This window comes from Hemiscyllium ocellatum, unplaced genomic scaffold, assembly GCF_020745735.1.
Source record: "Hemiscyllium ocellatum isolate sHemOce1 unplaced genomic scaffold, sHemOce1.pat.X.cur. scaffold_2375_pat_ctg1, whole genome shotgun sequence".
NCBI classification, from domain to species: Eukaryota; Metazoa; Chordata; class Chondrichthyes; order Orectolobiformes; family Hemiscylliidae; genus Hemiscyllium; species Hemiscyllium ocellatum.
The window spans coordinates 38,244-58,407 of NW_026868069.1; the positions used below are offsets into that span (position 1 = coordinate 38,244).

Here is a 20,164-nt window from a genome sequence, read left to right on the forward strand (position 1 = left end):
GTGGATGGAGATATCACCGCGACAGGGTGGATGGAGATATCACCGCGACAGGGTGGATGGAGATATCACCGCGACAGGGTGGATGGAGATATCACCGCGACAGGGTGGATGGAGATATCACCGCGACAGGGTGGATGGGGATATCACCGCGACAGGGTGGATGGAGATATCACCGCGACAGGGTGGATGGAGATATCACCGCGACAAGGTGGATGGAGATATCACAGCGACAGGGTGGATGGAGATATCACCGCGACAGGGTCGATGGAGATATCACCGCGACAGGGTGGATGGAGATATCACGGCGACAGGGTGGATGGAGATATCACCGCGACAGGGTGGATGGAGATATCACGGCGACAGGGTGGATGGAGATATCACGGCGACAGGGTGGATGGAGATATCACCGCGACAGGGTGGATGGAGATATCACCGCGACAGGGTGGATGGAGATATCACCGCGACAGGGTGGATGGAGATATCACCGCGACAGGGTGGGTGGAGATATCACCGCGACAGGGTGGGTGGAGATATCACCGCGACAGGGTGGATGGAGATATCACCGCGACAGGGTGGATGGGGATATCACCGCGACAGGGTGGATGGAGATATCACCGCGACAGGGTGGATGGAGATATCACCGCGACAGGGTGGATGGAGATATCACCGCGACAGGGTGGATGGAGATATCACCGCGACAGGGTGGATGGAGATATCACCGCGACAGGGTGGATGGGGATATCACCGCGACAGGGTGGATGGAGATATCACCGCGACAGGGTGGATGGAGATATCACAGCGACAGGGTGGATGGAGATATCACCGCGACAGGGTGGATGGAGATATCACCGCGACAGGGTGGATGGAGATATCACGGCGACAGGGTGGATGGAGATATCACCGCGACAGGGTGTATGGAGATATCACCGCGACAGGGTGGGTGGAGATATCACCGCGACAGGGTGGGTGGAGATATCACCGCGACAGGGTGGATGGAGATATCACCGCGACAGGGTGGATGGGGATATCACCGCGACAGGGTGGATGGAGATATCACCGCGACAGGGTGGATGGAGATATCACCGCGACAGGGTGGGTGGAGATATCACCGCGACAGGGTGGATGGAGATATCACCACGACAGGGTGGATGGGGATATCACCGCGACAGGGTGGATGGAGATATCACCGCGACAGGGTGGATGGAGATATCACCGCGACAGAGTGGATGGAGATATCACCGCGACAGGGTGGATGGAGATATCACCGCGACAGGGTGGATGGAGATATCACCGCGACAGGGTGGATGGAGATATCACCGCGACAGGGTGGATGGAGATATCACCGCGACAGGGTGGATGGAGATATCACCGCGACAGGGTGGATGGGGATATCACCGCGACAGGGTGGATGGAGATATCACCGCGACAGGGTGGATGGAGATATCACCGCGACAGGGTGGATGGAGATATCACCGCGACAGGGTGGATGGAGATATCACCGCGACAGGGTGGATGGAGATATCACCGCGACAGGGTGGATGGAGATATCACCGCGACAAGGTGGATGGAGATATCACAGCGACAGGGTGGATGGAGATATCACCGCGACAGGGTCGATGGAGATATCACCGCGACAGGGTGGATGGAGATATCACGGCGACAGGGTGGATGGAGATATCACCGCGACAGGGTGGATGGAGATATCACGGCGACAGGGTGGATGGAGATATCACGGCGACAGGGTGGATGGAGATATCACCGCGACAGGGTGGATGGAGATATCACGGCGACAGGGTGGATGGAGATATCACCGCGACAGGGTGGATGGAGATATCACCGCGACAGGGTGGGTGGAGATATCACCGCGACAGGGTGGGTGGAGATATCACCGCGACAGGGTGGATGGAGATATCACCGCGACAGGGTGGATGGGATATCACCGCGACAGGGTGGATGGAGATATCACCGCGACAGGGTGGATGGAGATATCACCGCGACAGGGTGGATGGAGATATCACCGCGACAGGGTGGATGGAGATATCACCGCGACAGGGTGGATGGAGATATCACCGCGACAGGGTGGATGGGGATATCACCGCGACAGGGTGGATGGAGATATCACCGCGACAGGGTGGATGGAGATATCACAGCGACAGGGTGGATGGAGATATCACCGCGACAGGGTGGATGGAGATATCACGGCGACAGGGTGGATGGAGATATCACGGCGACAGGGTGGATGGAGATATCACCGCGACAGGGTGTATGGAGATATCACCGCGACAGGGTGTATGGAGATATCACCGCGACAGGGTGGGTGGAGATATCACCGCGACAGGGTGGATGGAGATATCACCGCGACAGGGTGGATGGGGATATCACCGCGACAGGGTGGATGGAGATATCACCGCGACAGGGTGGATGGAGATATCACCGCGACAGGGTGGGTGGAGATATCACCGCGACAGGGTGGATGGAGATATCACCACGACAGGGTGGATGGGGATATCACCGCGACAGGGTGGATGGAGATATCACCGCGACAGGGTGGATGGAGATATCACCGCGACAGAGTGGATGGAGATATCACCGCGACAGGGTGGATGGAGATATCACCGCGACAGGGTGGATGGAGATATCACCGCGACAGGGTGGATGGAGATATCACCGCGACAGGGTGGATGGAGATATCACCGCGACAGGGTGGATGGAGATATCACCGCGACAGGGTGGATGGGGATATCACCGCGACAGGGTGGATGGGGATATCACCGCGACAGGGTGGATGGAGATATCACCGCGACAGGGTGGATGGAGATATCACAGCGACCGGGTGGATGGAGATATCACCGCGACAGGGTCGATGGAGATATCACGGCGACAGGGTGGATGGAGATATCACCGCGACAGGGTGGATGGAGATATCACCGCGACAGGGTGGATGGAGATATCACCGCGACAGGGTGGATGGAGATATCACCGCGACAGGGTGGGTGGAGATATCACCGCGACAGGGTGGGTGGAGATATCACCGCGACAGGGTGGATGGAGATATCACCACGACAGGGTGGATGGGGATATCACCGCGACAGGGTGGATGGAGATATCACCGCGACAGGGTGGATGGAGATATCACCGCGACAGAGTGGATGGAGATATCACCGCGACAGGGTGGATGGGGATATCACCGCGACAGGGTGGATGGAGATATCACCGCGACAGGGTGGATGGAGATATCACCGCGACAGGGTGGATGGAGATATCACTGCGACAGAGTGGATGGAGATATCACCGCGACAGGGTGGATGGAGATATCGCTGCGACAGGGTGGATGGGGATATCGCCGCGACAGGGTGGATGGGGATATCGCCGCGACAGGGTGGATGGAGATATCACGGCGACAGGGTGGATGGGGATATCGCCGCGACAGGGTGGATGGAGATATCGCCGCGACAGGGTGGATGGAGATATCGCCGCGACAGGGTGGATGGAGATATCGCCGCGACAGGGTGGATGGCGATATCACGGCGTCAGGGTGGATGCAGATATCACCGCGACAGGGTGGATGTAGATATCACCACGACAGGGTGGATGGAGATATCACCGCGACCGGGTGGATGGAGATATCACCGCGACAGAGTAGATGGAGATATCACCGCGACCGGGTGGATGGGGATATCACCACGACAGGTTGGGTGGAGATATCACTGCGACAGGGTGGATGGAGATATCACTGCGACAGAGTGAATGGAGTTATCTCTTCAAAGGTTGGTGAGTCCAGTAATAAGACCATCAGAAATAGCTGGCCATTTCAGGCTGACAGGAGGAAGAATATCTTTGCTCAGACGATGGTGAATCTCAGGAATTCTCTCCCACAGAGGGCTTTCAGAGTTCAATCACTAATGACATCAAGGAATCTGGAAATAATGCAGGAAATGGCAGAGGAGATGATCAGTCATAGATTAGGGTTTGAGCAGGCTCAATGGGCAGAATGGCCTAATTCTGTTTCTATAACACTTGAAAAGGTGTCAAATGTAAGGCTACCAGGAACTTCAGTCCAGATTGTGAAGTTGATGGTTTGACAGGAGGATGACAGATGAAGCTCAGTGTGAAAGGTGTGAAACAAGACTCAATAACATTAAGGGTATAATTCTAAAGAGGGTGCAGAGCTGAGGGACCTGGGGGTCCACCAGCATAAATCATGGAAGGTGGAAGGACAGACTGGCAGAATGGTTAATAAAGAACTGTCATTTCTTCTCCAGCACAATAGTCACATTCCTGTGCACTCCCATGCTATCCAAGAATCGCTCAATACAAATAACAGGTAAAGTGTTGGTGATGCAATCGCGCTACAGCCAACACATTTTAGAAGTTTGAGATTTAGAAACAGTGACTCTAATTGTCAATCGCGTTACAGCGAATCCACGTCGACAAAAACCGCGTTCTAGCAGAATGACCTGTAGCAATGTTCGAAGTTTACGTGGCATAGACTACAACAGCAAGCAAGCTGTTGGACAGACCACACTTTCTTATTTTCCTTCATTCTTGATTGTTGACTGAAATAGGAAAAGGATCGTTTTCAAACCAAGGAGTGTGGAAGGGATAGCTGTACTTCTGAAAACCAGTCACTGGAACTCATTATGAGTTGTGTTTACACAGTTGCTTTGGAAGTAGTATGGGAGGAGACATAAGGCGCAAAAGCACTGATGGGTGATTTCTCCAGGATTGCTGAGTGGGTCATGCAGTTGTGATGACTTGTGAATGGCAGAAATCATCAGCCTGACAACCAGTCCCCTGGTTGGCTCTGGGGTGGCTGAACTGCATGAGTGTATGTGATAGAGCAGGAGAAGACTCCAGACTGCTGGGGAAGCAGCTTCTATCTCTCTGCATTAAAAGCAACTCAAGCCCGAAGAAAGCCAGCTTTATTCAGCCATCATTTGCTGTGCCTAGTTGCCTTTGATCAGAAACTCAAAGAGGAATGCAACTCATTATAATTAGTGTGCTCATCATCCTTCTCCTGTGGAGAGGTGAATGAATCCTCAAAGGAGATCAGAAGGTCTTGGGAAGCAAAAGAGACATCCCATCGAATCCTGTGGCCTGGTATTATTGAACTGTGTTTCCCCAGTAACTTTCGTTTGTCTCCAAGATGCTTTCTGGGGCAGAGGTGACCTGTTCAAGAGGGACAGGTTGCACCTGAGCCTGAGGGGACCAATATCTTGGCAGCCAGCTTTGTTAGTGCTGCAAGGGAGGGTTTAAACTAGATGAGCAGGGGGGTGGGATCCTCAACAGCACAGAGGCAAGTGCGAGGCTGGATGGAGATACAGTAATCAGAAATAGTAAAGCAAAGAGATAGGTCCGGCTGGAATATGACAGGGAGTAAGGAATACCTGTTAGATTCAATGGCACATATTTCAATGCAAGAGGGCTGACAGGTCAGGCCGATGAATTCAGGGCATGGAGGGGTGTGTGGGACTGAGATATTACAGCCATTAAAGAAACCTGGCTAAGGGAGGGACAGGACTGGCAGCTTAGTGTGCCAGAGTAAAGGTGCTTTAGGTGGGTCAGAGGCGGTGGAAGGAGGGGAGAGGGAGTTACAGTTTTGATTAGGACGAGTATCAAAGCAGTGATCAGAGATGAAATAACTGAAGAATCATCCAGTGAGGCTTTGTGGGTGGAGCTCTGAAATAAGAAAAGGATGGTAATGTTGTTGGGGTTGCATTATAGGTCCCCAAATAGTCAACAGGAATTAGAGGGACAAATGTGAAGGGAGACTGTGGAGACTTGCAGGAGCAATAGGGTTTTCATAGTAGGGGATTTTAACTTCCCTAATATAGACTGAGACTGCCACAGTGTTAACGGCTCAGATGGGGTGGAATTTGTTACAGGTGTTCAGGAACATTTCCTCAAGCAGTACAGAACATAGAACATTACAGCGCAGTACAGGCCCTTCGGCCCTTGATGTTGTGCTGACCTATGGAACCAATCTGAAGCCTATCTAACCTACACTACTCCATTCTCATCCATACGTTTATCCGATAGCCATTTAAACACCCTTACAACTGGCGAGTCTCCGACTTCCTGATGAAGGGCATTCGCCCAAAACGTCAATTCTCCTGCTCCTTGGATGCTGCCCGACCTGCTGTGCTTTTCCAGCACCACTCTCTCAAGTCGACAACTGTTACAGGTACTGCGTTCCACACCCTACTACTATCTCTGACGTCTGTCCCATATCTATCATCCATCAATTTAAAGCGATGTCCCCTTGTGCTAGACATCGCCATCTGAGGAAAAAGGCTCTCCCTGCCCACCCTATCTAACCCTCTGATTATCTTATATGTCTCAATTAAGTCACTTCTCAACCTTCTTCTCTCTCAAGTCCCTCAGACCTTCCTCATAAGACCTTCCCTCCATACCAGGCAACATCCTAACAAATGTGGGCGGTATGGTGGCACAGTGGTTAGCACTGCTGCCTCACAGCACCAGAGACCCGGGTTCAATTCCCGCCTCAGGCAACTCTCTGTGTGAAGTTTGCACATTCTCCCCGTGTCTGCATGGGTTTCCTCCGGGTGCTCCGGTTTCCTCCCACAGTCCAAAGATGTGCGGGTCAGGTGAATTGGCCATGCTAAATTGTCCATAGTGGTAGGTAAGGGGTAAATGTAGGGGTATGGGTGGGTTACGCTTCGGCGGGTCGGTGTGGACTTGTTGGGCCGAAGGGCCTGTTTCCACACTGTAATGTAATGTAATGTAAAATCTCTTCTGAACCCTTTCCAAAGCTTCCACATTCTTCCTATAATACAGTGACCAGAACTGCACACAATACTCCAAGTGCGGCCGTACCAGAGTTTTGTACAGCTGCAGCATAACCTCATGGTTCCGGAACTCAATCCCTCTACCAATAAAAGCTAAAACACTGTATGCCTTCTTAACAACCCGGTCAACCTGGGAGGCAACTTTCAGGGATCTACATACATGTACGCCGAGATCTCTCTGTTCATCTACACTACCAAGAATCTTACCATTAGCCCAGCAATCTGCATTCCGGTTACTCCGACCAAAGTGAATCACCTTACTTTGGAAGCAGCAACAGTACATAGAGTGTCCTACTCGGGAAGGGGCAAAATTTGACCTACTCTTGGGAAATAGGGCAGGACAGGTGACAGTGGGGAAACACTTGGAGAGCAATGACCATAGTTCTAATAATTGTAAAATAGTTATGGAGAGGGACAAAACTGGTCCACAGGATCAAGTTCTAAATTGGGGCAAGGCAAATTTTGATGGAATTAGACAGGAACTTGTAGGGATTGATTGGAGCAGTTTGTTTGCAGACAATGGGACCTCCAGCAAGTGGGAGGCATTTGAAAATAAGATAGCTCGAGTTCAAGGTCTATACATTCCCGTGAGGATAAACAGCAAGGTTGGCAGGAATAGGGAATCCTGGATGACAAAGAGATATTGAAGCTTTGACCAGAAGAAAGGAGGAGGCGTAGCTCGGGCACAGCTGGGATGAAGGGAATCCCTGGAGGGAGACAGGGGGTACAGGAGTTTACTGAAGAAGGAAATCAGGAGGGCAAAAAGGGGGCACGAGATAGCCTTGGCTAAGAAGATTAGGGGGAAGCCAAGGAGGCTTTTTAAGTACATTAAAGGTAAAAGAAATAGTGAATAGGACCCCTCCAGTACCAGAGGGGACATGTCGGTGTAGGACTGCAGAAGATAGGCGAGATCCTCAATGAAGATTTCTCCCCTGTGTTTATCATGGAGAAAGACGTGAAGACTTGGGAACTTGAGCAAGTTAGTGATCATATCTTGGGGACAGTAGAGGTGTTGGATGTATTAAAATCTAGGAAGGTGGATCATCTCCTGGTACTGACCAGATATATCCAAGATGAGAGGAAAATTGCGGGGGCCCTGGCTAATATTTTTGCATCACTGTGAGCCATGGGTGAGGTCCCAGAAGACTGGAGGGTAGCAAATGCTGTGTCCTTATTCAAGAAGGGAAGCAAAGAAAAACCTGGGAACTATTGACCAGTCGGTCTAATATCTGTGGGGGTAAGGTACTTGAGAGATTCTCAGGGATAAGATATACACAGATTTGGAAAGACAGGGTTTGATCAGGAGGAGTCAGCATGGCTTTGTGAGTGGGAGACAATGTCTCAAAGATTTGTTAGAGTTCTTTGGTGAAGTGACCAGGGAGGTTGACAAGGGCAGGGCGGTAGATGTAGTCTATATGGATTTAAATAAGGCCTTCGATAAGGTTCCACATGGTCAGCTGCTCTGGAAGGTTAGATCACATGGGATGGGGGTGTAGGAAATTGGATACACCATTGGCTTGATGGTGGGGAGCAGAGGGTAATAGTGGAAGGGTGCTTGTCGGACTGGAGGCCTGTGACTAGTGGAGTGCCTCAGGGGTCAGTGCTGGGCCCATTGCTGTTTGTTATCGATATCAGTGATTTAGATGGGAATGTACAAGGCAGGATGACACTATAATAGGCGGGACCATGGACAGAGAGGAAGGTTCTCAGAAATTGCAGCAGGACCTTGATCAGCTGGGAAAGTGGGCCGAGAAATGGCAAATGGAGTTTAGTATAGATAGGTGTGAGGTCTTGTATTTTAGAAACTCAATTCAAGGTAGGAGTTTCACAGTGAATGGTAGGGCCTTAAGGAGTGCTGTGGAACAGAGGGACATTGGTGTTCAGGTGCATGGTTCTCTCAAAGTGGAGTCACAGGTAGACAGAGCAGCGAAGGCTTTCCATTCCACCCCCAGTCCTGAAGAAGGGTAACACCCGAAACGTCAACTTCTGCACCTCCTGATGCTGCCTGGCTTGCTGTGTTCTTCCAGCCTCCTCCCTATCTACTCTCTATCTCTTGCTGGCTGTTGGGAGGCCTGTAGAATAATCCCAAAGTGACTGTGCACTTCCTATTCCTGAGGTCCACCCGTAAGGCCACAGCGGATAAGCCCTCCAAGGTGTCCTCCCTCAGTCTCACTGTGATAATCTCCCTGATCAGTAACTAACTCTCCCAACCATTTTACATCCTGCTCTAGTTTGCAGAAATGTCTCAATCCTGAACTGTGAAGCTGCCAGTCTTGACCCTCTCTCAACTAAGTCTTTGTAATAACCACAACATCATAGTTACCTGTATTAATCTAAGCTCTAAATTCACCTGCCTTACCTGTCATACTCCTCACATTAAAACAAATCCACCCTAGACCACCAGTCCAGCTGTGTTCAATGGCCTCTCCCTGTCTGTTCTTCCTCTTAGCCTTACTGGCCTTAGTCTCTGACTCCACCTCAGTTCTTTCACTTGTTGAGCTATTGCTCTGGCTCCCACCTCCCCCGCCACACGAGGTTAAACCCTCCTGAGTGACACTAGCAAATCTCCATGCCAGGATATTGGTGCCCCTCTAGGTTAGATACAACCCATCCTTCTTGTACAGGTCCCTGCTGCCCCAGAAGACATCCCATTGACCCACATACCTGAAGCCCTTCCTCCTCCACCAGCTCTTTAGCCATGTATTTAACTGTACTATCTTCCTATTCCTAACCCTCACTGGTACGTGACACAGGAAGTAATTGAGATTATAACCTGAGAGGTCCTGCTTTCCAACTTCCTCCCTAACTCCCTGAACTACATTTGCAGGATGTCATCTCTCTCTCTTTGCCCAAATACTGGACATCTTTCAGGTGAGGCGGCACTTTACCTACACTTCACCCAATCTGGTCTATCGCATTCGCTGCTCACAATGTGGTCTCCTCCACATTGGGGAAACAAAGCATAGACTTGCTTCACAGAACACCTACATTCTGGCCCCAAGAACGACCCTGAGCTTCCAGCTGCCTGTCACTTCAACCCACCACCCTGTTCCCAGGCCAACATCTCTGTCTCAGGCTTGCGGCAGTGCTCCGGTGAAGCTCAGCACAAGCTGGGAGAGCACCACCTCATTTTCCACTTGGAGACCCTGCAGCCTTCCGGACTTAGTATCAAGGTGAACAACCTTAGGGCTTGAGCTCTCCCGTGTCCTTACCTCAACCCCACACCCCAGGCCTTGTTATCACATCAGCTGCCATTACACAGTACCTACTGTTAGCCACGAACAGTCCCCATTAACTCTCCGAGCCAGATCGGTATCCACTCTCTTGTCTGTCCAACTGCCCTTCTCTCTCTTTGGGCTCTATCCGCACCGATCATTTACTCCTTAGCCCCTCCCTCCACCTTACCTTCTGTATTTAATCCAACATTTTGCTCACTACCATCAGTGCTGAGGAAGGGTCACTCGACCTGAAACATTAACTCTGATTTCTCTCCACAGATGCTGCCAAACCTGCTGAGTTTTTCCAGTCATTTCTGCTTTTGTTTCTGCTTTAAAGTATCTACAGTTCTTTTGGTTTTTATCTGATAAACTATTCTGTCGTTTCAAAACACTCTTGCAAGTAACGCAGTGACCAAGTGCTCAATCCCTGCCTTATCTTCGATTCACTGACCAATTCACAAATAATGTACGAGAAGCCAGACCCAGGCTCTCAAGGCTGTTGAGAGACTGCACAGTTTGGGTTCCTGGCCAGGAAGCCCCAATGTCGGAGGGAGCAGTTGACCAGGCTTTTACCTGCTAGGCTCAGGGAGGTTTTGGCAGTGCAGACTGAAAGCCAGCCCCAGCACCACAGAACTCTTCCAGTCCCCAAGACAGGAGGCAAACCAGACAGCTTCAGGAAACAGCCTGCTGAGCAGCAGCAGTTCGACAGTGTACTTCACACTCCAGGTGGAGGACAGCTGCTGTTCTCGTACTGCCCGTGAGACACCGCACTGCCGCAGGAACACCACTCGGGGAAAGCAACCTGATCAGAAACACAATGGCAAACAGTTACAGCAGTGACAGGCCTGCTCTGGCATGCAGGCTGAGTGTACCATCTCCCCAGCTATCTCCCCCCAACTCCACTCCTCCCCCTCCCATTTACCTCTCAGCCCCAGCCCACAAGCCTCATTCCTGATGAAGGGCTTATGCCCGAAACATCGACTCTCCTGCTCCTCAGGTGCTGCCTGACCTGCTGTGCTTTGCCAGCACCATACCCTCTACTCTGATCTCCAGCATCTGCCGTCCTCACTTTCTCCTAGACCCCTTTAGGAGACTCAATGTAAAAGACCCCCGCCCAGATGGCGCTGTAACATTCCAACCAACACTTCATCCAAACCCTCCCGGCAAGTACCAACCCCCTTCTCGCCCAGGCAGCTCTGTGACAATGCCACATCCTCTGGTGCCACTTCCCATCCTCCGCACAGATTACAAGGAGTCCAGATAGTGGCAAATACCCTGACCGTCAGTTGAGCACAGTTGGTGCCATCTCGCTGAGCAATGTCAGAACACAGTCGCACCTGCTTTGTAATGTAGAGGTGGCAGGGTGTCGATATGGTGAGGTGGCATCACAAACACAGGCTGGTTACTGAAGTACAGAGCCATGAAACGGGCAAGCGATTGTATCACAGCGAGAGCAGCATCCAGCCCAACATCAAGCACCACCGAGACGTCCGGTACCGGCCCAGGCATCTCTGAACAGAAAGATACTCAATTCAAAATGCAACAGAGAGGGACAGACAGAGAGAGAGAGCGAGACCGAGACAGAGAGAGAGAGAGAGAGAGAGATAGATTAGATTAGATTACTTACAGTGTGGAAACAGGCCCTTCGGCCCAACAAGTCCACACCGACCCGCCGAAGCGCAACCCACCCATACCCCTACATTTACCCCTTACCTAACACTATGGGCAATTTAGCATGGCCAATTCACCTGACCCACACATCTTTGGATAGATGAGAGAGAGAGAGAGAGAGAGCAAAAGCCAATACATGAACTATACCCAAACTCACACTGCAACACTGTGATCGCCCACAGAGACCCGCACTGTAACACGCTGACATCACACATACAGATCCAAACTGAAACAGAGTGACATCACACACACAGATCCACACTGACATCTCACACAGACCCACACAGAAATACACTGACATCACACACACAGACCCACACTGAAACACACTGACATCTCACACAGACCCACACAGAAATACACTGACATCACACACACAGACCCACACTGAAACACACTGACATCTCACACAGACCCACACAGAAATACACTGACATCACACACACAGACCCACACTGAAACACACTGACATCACACACACAGACCCACACTGAAACACACTGACATCACACTCACAGACCCACACTGAAACACACTGACATCACACACACAGACCCACACTGAAACACACTGACGTCACACACACAGACCCACACTGAAACACACTGACATCACACACACAGACCCACACTGAAACACACTGACGTCACACACACAGACCCACACTGAAACACACTGACATCACACACACAGACCCACACTGAAACACACTGACATCACACACACAGACCCACACTGAAACACACTGATATCACACACACAGACCCACACTGAAACACACTGACGTCACACACACAGACCCACACTGAAACACACTGACATCACACACACCGACCCACACTGAAACACACTGATATCACACACACAGACCCACACTGACGTCACACACACAGACCCACACTGAAACACACTGACATCACACACACAGACCCACACTGAAACACACTGATATCACACACACAGACCCACACTGTAACACACTGATATCACACACACAGACCCACACTGAAACACACTGACGCCACACACACAGACCCACACTGTAACACACTGATATCACACACACAGACCCACACTGAAACACACTGGCGTCACACACACAGACCCACACTGTAACACACTGATATCACACACACAGACCCACACTGAAACACACTGATATCACACACACAGACCCACACTGAAACACACTGGCGTCACACACACAGACCCACACTGAAACACACTGATATCACACACACAGACCCACACTGAAACACACTGGCGTCACACACACAGACCCACACTGTAACACACTGACGTCACACACAGACCCACACTGAAACACACTGACATCACACACACCGACCCACACTGACATCACACACACAGACCCACACTATAAAACACTGACGTCACACACACAGACCCACACTGAAACACACTGACATCACACACACAGACCCACACTGAAACACACTGACATCACACACACAGACCCACACTGAAACACACTGACGTCACACACACAGACCCACACTGAAACACACTGACATCACACACACAGACCCACACTGAAACACACTGACGTCACACACACAGACCCACACTGAAACACACTGACATCACACACACAGACCCACACTGAAACACACTGACGTCACACACACAGACCCACACTGAAACACACTGACATCACACACACAGACCCACACTGAAACACACTGACATCACACACACAGACCCACACTGAAACACACTGATATCACACACACAGACCCACACTGAAACACACTGACGTCACACACACAGACCCACACTGAAACACACTGATATCACACACACAGACCCACACTGAAACACACTGACGTCACACACACAGACCCACACTGAAACACACTGAAATCACACACACAGACCCACACTGAAACACACTGACGCCACACACACAGACCCACACTGTAACACACTGATATCACACACACAGACCCACACTGAAACACACTGGCGTCACACACACAGACCCACACTGTAACACACTGATCTCACACACACAGACCCACACTGAAACACACTGATATCACACACACAGACCCACACTGAAACACACTGGCGTCACCCACACAGACCCACACTGTAACACACTGACGTCACACACAGACCCACACTGAAACACACTGACATCACACACACCGACCCACACTGACATCACACACACAGACCCACACTATAACACACTGACGTCACACACACAGACCCACACTGAAACACACTGACGTCACACACAGACCCACACTGAAACACACTGATATCACACACACAGACCCACACTGAAACACACTGACGTCACACACACAGACCCACACTGAAACACACTGACATCACACACACAGACCCACACTGAAACACACTGACATCACACACACAGACCCACACTGAAACACACTGATATCACACACACAGACCCACACTGAAACACACTGACATCACACACACAGACCCACACTGAAACACACTGACGTCACACACACAGACCCACACTGTAACACATTGATATCACACACACAGACCCACACTGAAACACACTGGCGTCACACACACAGACCCACACTGAAACACACTGACATCACACACACAGACCCACACTGAAACACACTGACGTCACACACACCGACCCACACTGTAACACACTGACGTCACACACACCGACCCACAGTGACATCGCACACACAGACCCACACTGTAACACACTGACGTCACACACAGACCCACACTGAAACACACTGACATCACACACACCGACCCACACTGACATCACACACACAGACCCACACTATAAAACACTGACGTCACACACACAGACCCACACTGAAACACACTGACGTCACACACAGACCCACACTGGAACACACTGACATCACACACACAGACCCACACTGAAACACACTGACATCACACACACAGACCCACACTGTAACACACTGATATCACACACACAGACCCACACTGACATCACACTGATATCACACACACAGACCCACACTGAAACACACTAACATCACACACACCGACACACACTGTAACACACTGACGTCACACACACAGACCCACACTGAAACACACTGACGTCACACACACAGACCCACACTGAAACACACTGACATCACACACACAGACCCACACTGAAACACACTGACGTCACACACACAGACCCACACTGTAACACACTGATATCACACACACAGACCCACACTGAAACACACTGACATCACACACACAGACCCACACTGAAACACACTGACGTCACACACACCGACCCACACTGAAACACACTGATATCACACACACAGACCCACACTGAAACACACTGACATCACACACACAGACCCACACTGAAACACACTGACGCCACACACACAGACCCACACTGTAACACACTGATATCACACACACAGACCCACACTGAAACACACTGATATCACACACACAGACCCACACTGAAACACACTGACATCACACACACAGACCCACACTGAAACACACTGATATCACACACACAGACCCACACTGAAACACACTGACATCACACACACAGACCCACACTGAAACACACTGACGTCACACACACAGACCCACACTGTAACACACTGACGTCACACACAGACCCACACTGAAACACACTGACATCACACACACAGACACACACTGACAACACACACACAGACCCACACTATAAAACACTGACGTCACACACACAGACCCACACTGAAACACACTGACGTCACACACAGACCCACACTGAAACACACTGATATCACACACACAGACCCACACTGAAACACACTGACGTCACACACACAGACCCACACTGAAACACACTGACGTCACACACACAGACCCACACTGAAACACACTGATATCACACACACAGACCCACACTGCAACACACTGATATCACACACACACACTGAAACATACTGACAATACACACACAGACCCACAATGTAACACACTGACATCACACACACACTGAAATATACTGACAATACACACACAGACCCACACTGTAACACACTGACATCACACACACTGAAATATACTGACAATACACACACAGACCCACACTGTAACACACTGACGTCACACACACAGACCCACACTGAAACACACTGACATCACACACACAGACCCACACTGCAACACACTGATATCGCACACACAGACCCACACTGAAACACACTAACATCACACACACACACACTGAAACATACTGACAATACACACACACACTGAAACATACTGACAATACACACACAGACACACAATGTAACACACTGACATCACACACACACACACACACACACAGAAATATACTGACAATACACATACAGACCCACACTGTAACACACTGACATCACACACACAGACCCGTGCTGTAACAAGCTAATATTGCAGACACAGACCCACACTGCAATACACTGATATCACACACAGGGCCATATACTACACTGTAACACTATGACATACATCTTACCTTGAGACATCCCGGACTCACCTTGGTTTAACATCTGTCTTACAAGGTATTCGCAAAAGTCTTGAGCAGCTGTGAGATTGTAGAGGTAGAGGTGGGTGTACAGAATGGCCAGGCTGTATCGGGTCTGTAAGTAACTCACTCTCCTCCCATCTGTATTCAATGAAACAGGAGGAGTACTCAGTCTTAGGCCAGAGGCACTGGGCAGCAACACAACACCAAGAGATGTAACAGCAAGCCAGGCGAAAGCTGAACAGGGCACAGCAACACAGAGAGGGATACAGTAGGCTAGGGTTCTGGGTGCTCAAGGGGAAAGGGAGTTTCATCCAGAGAAACAATGAATGAAATGTCTGCAGCCCAGAACAGGAGAGCTGTCGCTACAACTGCACTTTCAGCTGGGTCCACCTACCTCTGCCCATCTCCTCTTGAAGCGCAGCTCTCCAGATGTGCACGGCCTCCAGGTACGAGCCCAGAAGAAAGCTCTCCTCACCTCCAAACAAGACACAACAGAGCAGTGAAATAACAGCTTTTATCCCCAGTGATCAGCTTTAACTGAACGGTAGAGATGAGATTCCCTACAGGGTGGAAGCAGGCCCACAAAACCACATCAACCCTCCAAAGAGTAACCCATCAAGATTCATTTTCCTTACATTTACCCCAGCTAATGCACCTAACGCTCTGGCCAATTCACCTAACCAGCACATCCTTTGAAATGTGGGTGGAAACTGGAGTGCCCGGAGAAACCCCACGCAGACACAGGGACAATGTGCAAACTCCACACAGACAGTCGCCTGAGGCGGGAATCGAACCTGGGTCCCAAGCAGTGTGAGGCAGCAGTGCTAACCACTGAGCCACCGTACCACCCCGTGTGTATGTGGTATAGTTTCAAAGGGTGGTTAAGGTGCACGACTAGAGTTCCATTTTTCCCAACATTCGCCCACCTTCTCCCTGTAGCCCTGCATTCTCCTCCTTTGCAGGTCATAAATTAAGCCCCAGACATGCCCAATCAATGTTGTAGAATTCTTTGAAGTTGTAACAAGCAGGATAGATAGAAGGGAATCAGTGGGTGTAATGTAGTTGCATTTTCAGAAAGGGGTTTAAAGTGCCAATGTTAAATGAGTTAATTAACACTGCTGGCACTGAGGGTCGTCTATTAGCATGAAGATAGATTTGACGAACAGAGAAACAAGGTGTTGGGAGAAGCAGGGGACATTTTCAAAATAACAACCTGTAACTAGTGGAATGGCACACAGATTAGTACAAGGGCCATAATTATTTACAATCCACATTACTGACTTGGATGAAGAAACTGAATGTACAAGAGTCAAGTTCGTGGATACCACAAAATAATTGGAAAGGTCCTGGTGAATATGCCAGTCTTCACAGGGTCATACACAGGGTACGTGTGTGGGCAAAAACCTGGCAGGTGGAAGAAATTGTGGGAAAGTGTGAAGTCATGCACTTTGGTAAGAAATCTGGAAAGACTGTGGAGAGCTAGAGCAGAGTGATTTAGAGAGCTCCCACAGACCTTACAGGTTCACAACATAATAGGGAAGGCAAATGCAATGATGGCATTTACTTCAAAGACTGGGGGGAGACAGGTCCACTTGAGGGGTTAGGGTCTGGGATGTACTGTCTGAGAGTGTGGGGGGAGGGGGAGGTTCACTCGAGGGGTTAGGGTCTGCGATGTACTGTCTGAGAGTGTGGGGGAGGGGGAGGTTCACTCGAGGGATTAGAGTCTGGGATGTACTGTCTGAGAGTGTGGGGGGAGGGGGAGGTTCACTCGAGGGGTTAGGGTCTGGGATGTACTGTCTGAGAGTGTGGGGGAGGGGGAGGTTCACTCGAGGGGTTAGGGTCTGGGATGTACTGTCTGAGAGTGTGGGGGGAGGGGGAGGGTCACTCGAGGGGTTAGGGTCTGGGATGTACTGTCTGAGAGTGTAAGGGAGGCCGGTTTACTCGATGCTTCTGAAGGAGAATTATAAAATACCTGAAAAAGAGAAAAGCTGCTGTCCCACAGGGGAAAGGCCGGAGCAGGGGACTGAGATCAGGTAATTTGTTTTTGCTGAGCCAGCAAACACAGGACTGTTGTGCTGCGTCCCTTCTGTGTTCTATGAAACAATCCCAGCACGGTATGAGGTAGCCAGTAATGTTCCCTCTGCTCTTTTAACGTAAAAACAAAGCTTTATCGATTCTTTTAAACTAAATGGAAATCTCTTGGCACCGCCTCCATCTAACACTTCCAAGGGAGGTTCAGCATAGGGTAATGTACTGAGTAATGCTCATTCGGCTCTTTAAAACAAGTAGTAAATGGAAAGTAAAGCTTCCTTGACGCTGTCCCCATCTAACACTTCCAGGACAAACATCAGGACCACCAGATGCTGACTCCCAGCACAGGTACAGCACTGGGATAGACACAAAGTAAAGCTGCCTCTGCACTGTCCACTTTCAAATAACTCGATTTAGGGCGGTATCACATCATCAAGTCACTCCTTATTTAAACATGAACAGTCCTTGAGTTCCCAATCAAGGAACTCATGTTATAAGAGATCCAGATGGCTGCTCTTGTTACAGTCAGTACACCCACCTTCCACTTGCAGGACATATATAGCAAGAGGGTTAGATCCAGAGTAACACTTTTAATCAGAAAGAAAGCTACCTCTACTGAAAATAAGTCTCCATCTACCCTTTTAAAATGAAAGAAAATGTCCCTTGATACAATCCCCAGCAAACAATAACAGCATGGCATTAGATACACAGTAAAGCTGTCTCTACTCCTTTAAACTAAAAGCAAACTGAATGGAAAGGTTCCTCGACACTGTACCCATCACACACTCCGAGGGTAGGTACAGTACTGGGTCAGATACACAGTAAGCTTCTCGCTGCTCTTTTAAACTGTAAGTAAAGCCAGCTCTGCACTGTCCTCATTAAACACTGCCAGTACAAGGACACGGTTAGATACAGACAAAAGCTTCCTTTACACGCTCCCCATCAAACACTTCAGAATGGGGACAGCACAGGGTTAAAACAGTGAAGCTCCCTCTACTTTTCACAGATCATAGAACAGAATCTCTACAGTGTGAAAACAGGTCCACACCAACTCTCCAAAGAGTATCCCACCCAGACCCACTTCCTCACCCTGTAACTCTACATTTCTCCTGACTAATACACCTAAACTACACATTCCTCAACACTATGAGCAATTTAGCATTGCCAAGCCACCTAACCTGCACATCTTTGGACTGTGAGATCAGAGCACCCAGAGGAAACCCACGCAGACACAGGGAGAATGTGCAAACTCCACACAGACACCTGAGGCTGGAATCGAACCAGGGTCCCTGGTGTTGTGAGGCAGCAGTGCTAACCACTGTGCCGCCCGATGAAAAGAAAGTAAAGCATCCTCTTCTCCTTTAACCTGAAGTTCCCTCAGCACTGCCCCCATCCAACACTCCCAAGACAGACACAGCACAAGGTTAAATGCAGAAAAAAGTTTCCACTACTCTGTTAAGCTGAAAATACAGCTCGCTCGACAATGACCCAACTAACACACTCAGGGCAGATACAGCACAGAGTAAAAAGTCTTCTACACACCTGTGTTGTCTTGACAATGGTATCTATTTAATCCCTTACCTGCAAGAGGCATGAGCTGCCGGTTTTGTCCCAGTCTGTCTCCCATGGTCTGTAATTTTGCCTGAATCTGGGACAGGAGAGCAGTTACGACGGCGTCCTCCCTATGGAGGCACTTTCTGCTGTTGTTTTTTTTCAGTTGCTGTTGGGATTCCCGTATATGGAAACGGTGCTGCAAAGCATGCTGGTACAACACGCGCCATGCGATGGCCAACCTGCACCAATCAGATAATCCAAACATTATGGGAAGGCAACACCAACCAGCTCATTACATGCAAAACATCTACTGCTTTCCCCATCAACCCTGCACAGATCTGAGTCTGACCATCTCA

At 49.9% G+C, this 20,164-nt stretch overlaps 1 protein-coding gene across 1 annotated transcript in view; it reads right to left on the minus strand.

Annotated features, from left to right (window-relative positions):
* LOC132811744 (ciliogenesis and planar polarity effector 1-like) overlaps window positions 1-16,291 on the minus strand; it is a gene marked incomplete at its 3' end in the record, with an annotated part of 54,266 nt that extends 37,975 nt beyond the window's left edge. The window contains exon 1 of the mRNA XM_060822844.1: window positions 16,233-16,291. The remainder of the gene's footprint in view (window positions 1-16,232) is intronic.
* Window positions 16,292-20,164: the final 3,873 nt, after the last annotated feature.